This window comes from Sebastes umbrosus, chromosome 14 (assembly GCF_015220745.1).
Source record: "Sebastes umbrosus isolate fSebUmb1 chromosome 14, fSebUmb1.pri, whole genome shotgun sequence".
NCBI classification, from domain to species: domain Eukaryota; kingdom Metazoa; phylum Chordata; class Actinopteri; order Perciformes; family Sebastidae; genus Sebastes; species Sebastes umbrosus.
The window spans coordinates 18,178,610-18,182,033 of NC_051282.1; positions in this window are offsets into that span (position 1 = coordinate 18,178,610).

The following is a 3,424-nucleotide window of genomic DNA, read 5'->3' on the forward strand; positions in this document are numbered from 1 at the left end:
TCTATCGTATTTATTTAATGTTACTTTTGTTTGCATGTAAGTTGCCATCAGTGTTGTAAAACAAGGTAAAACAGTTTGCACTAGGAAGTTCTAATAAAGTCATGTAGCTCATGATAACAGTGGGTCTCTTAGGGGGGAAACATTGTTCTTTTTCTTCCATATGTTTGTTTCATAAAAATATACTATATATATATTTCAAAAAATATTCTATTTCTATGGCTTTATATAGAGTGCTACAGGTCCTAAAACACGGAAACGAATTGGCATTTTAGCACTTTTGGTTCCCACGTCTGGAAGTCGATGGGTTTTTTGAATGGGTTTTAATAGGACGCATGAAACAAGGTATGTGGTTAACACAAGCTTTTTGTTCTACGACATAAAATACATAATTAAAAACCCCACTCGTTAATTTTTAAGCCTTAAAGTGGCAGTAAGCAGACAGTTTTTGGCATCATTGGGCAAAAATCCCATAATAACCTTTCAACATATTGTAATTCAAGTGTTCTGAGAGATAAGTAGACTTCTGCTCCTCCTCATGGCTCTGTTTTCAGGCTTTAGAACATCTAGCCCGTGACGGGAGACTTTGAACAATCACAGGTCATGTCATTGAGAGAGCGTTCCTATTGGCTGTGCTCCCGTCATTTGACCGGTACTTGGCGTTCCTTCACCAGATTTCACAATTGCAACGGCGTCACAAACTTTCTCATTTGACAGCTAAACCGTGCACTACGAGATGATTCTGAAAACATTTGAGGAGAGAAATAGGCATTAACGTAACATAATATTGATTCATATTTGATCAGCGCTGCATAGTTTGACCATTTGGTCGGAGTTTGCGAGCGATTGAAAGCCGGCTCTCATAGAAGGCAGATGGACAGCAGACCTCAGATCAGCTCTTACTGCTTGTTTTCCTCCAGTAAGTGAAATCTTGCAGATGCCGTTAGGAGCACTGGATGACACAGAGGCACATGATTTTTGTCAGGTTACTTGTTTCATGTACTACTGTCACCATATAGCGACCGTTTTATAAAAATAACTTTTTTAAATCTCGCCTACTTCAGCTTTAATATGTCTTAAAAAAGGCGGTTACTAACAAGTGGCTAAATAAGGCTAATAAACGTCATCACGCCGACTCGTCTGCCTTCACAGCCTCATTGTGTATACTCGCGTTCATAGCTTTATGTTGGCTTTTTGTCGAGGGAACCCATGGATGTATTAAAGAGGGAACCCATGGATGTAATAAAGAGGGAACCCATGGATGTATTAAAGAGGGAACCCATGGATGTAATAAAGAGGGAACCCAGGGATGTAATAAAGAGGGAACCCATGGATGTATTAAAGAGGGAAACCATGGATGTAATAAAGAGGGAACCCATGGATGTATTAAAGAGGGAACCCATGGATGTATTAAAGAGGGAACCCATGGATGTAATAAAGAGGGAAACCATGGATGTATTAAAGAGGGAACCCATGGATGTATTAAAGAGGGAACCCATGGATGTATTAAAGAGGGAACCCATGGATGTAATAAAGAGGGAACCCATGGATGTATTAAAGAGGGAACCCATGGATGTAATAAAGAGGGAACCCAGGGATGTAATAAAGAGGGAACCCATGGATGTATTAAAGAGGGAACCCATGGATGTATTAAAGAGGGAACCCAGGGATGTATTAAAGAGGGAACCCATGGATGTAATAAAGAGGGAACCCATGGATGTATTAAAGAGGGAACCCATGGATGTATTAAAGAGGGAACCCTGGATGTATTAAAGAGGGAACCCATGGATGTAATAAAGAGGGGAACCCAGGGATGTATTAAAGAGGGACCCATGGATGTAATAAAGAGGGAACCCATGGATGTATAAAGAGGGAACCCATGGATGTAGTAAAAGAGGGAACCCTGGATGTATTAAAGAGGGAACCCATGGATGTAATAAAGAGGGAACCCATGGATGTATTAAAGAGGGAACCCATGGATGTATTAAAAGAGGGAACCCATGGATGTATTAAAGAGGGAACCCATGGATGTATTAAAGAGGGAACCCATGGATGTATTAAAAGAGGAACCCATGGATGTATTAAAGAGGGGAACCCTAGATGTAATAAAGAGGGAACCCATGGATGTATTAAGAGGGGAACCCATGGATGTTTAAGAGGGAACCCATGGATGTAATTAAAGAGGGAACCCTGGATTTATTAAAAGAGGGAACCCATGGATGTATTAAAGAGGGAACCCATGGATGTATTAAAGAGGGAAACCATGGATGTATTAAAGAGGGAACCCATGGATGTATTAAAGAGGGAACCCATAGATGTAATAAAGAGGGAACCCATAGATGTAATAAAGAGGGAACCCATGGATGTATTAAAGAGGGAACCCATGGATGTATTAAAGAGGGAACCCATGGATGTATTAAAGAGGGAACCCATGGATGTATTAAAGAGGGAACCCATGGATGTATTAAAGAGGGAACCCATGGATGTATTAAAGAGGGAACCCATGGATGTATTAAAGAGGGAACCCATGGATGTATTAAAGAGGGAACCCATGGATGTATTAAAGAGGGAACCCATGGATGTATTAAAGAGGGAACCCATGGATGTATTAAAGAGGGAACCCAGGGATGTATTAAAGAGGGAACCCATGGATGTAATAAAGAGGGAACCCATGGATGTATTAAAGAGGGAACCCATGGATGTAATAAAGAGGGAACCCAGGGATGTAATAAAGAGGGAACCCATGGATGTATTAAAGAGGGAACCCATGGATGTATTAAAGAGGGAACCCAGGGATGTATTAAAGAGGGAACCCATGGATGTAATAAAGAGGGAACCCATGGATGTATTAAAGAGGGAACCCATGGATGTATTAAAGAGGGAACCCATGGATGTAATAAAGAGGGAACCCATGGATGTAATAAAGAGGGAACCCATGGATGTATTAAAGAGGGAACCCATGGATGTAATAAAGAGGGAACCCATGGATGTATTAAAGAGGGAACCCATGGATGTATTAAAGAGGGAACCCATGGATGTATTAAAGAGGGAACCCATGGATGTATTAAAGAGGGAACCCATGGATGTAATAAAGAGGGAACCCAGGGATGTATTAAAGAGGGAACCCATGGATGTATTAAAGAGGGAACCCATGGATGTAATAAAGAGGGAACCTATGGATGTATTAAAAAGGGAACCCATGGATGTATTAAAGAGGGAACCCATGGATGTATTAAAGAGGGAACCCATAGATGTAATAAAGAGGGAACCCATGGATGTATTAAAGAGGGAACCCATGGATGTATTAAAGAGGGAACCCATGGATGTATTAAAGAGGGAACCCATGGATGTATTAAAGAGGGAACCCATGGATGTATTAAAGAGGGAAACCATGGATGTATTAAAGAGGGAACCCATGGATGTATTA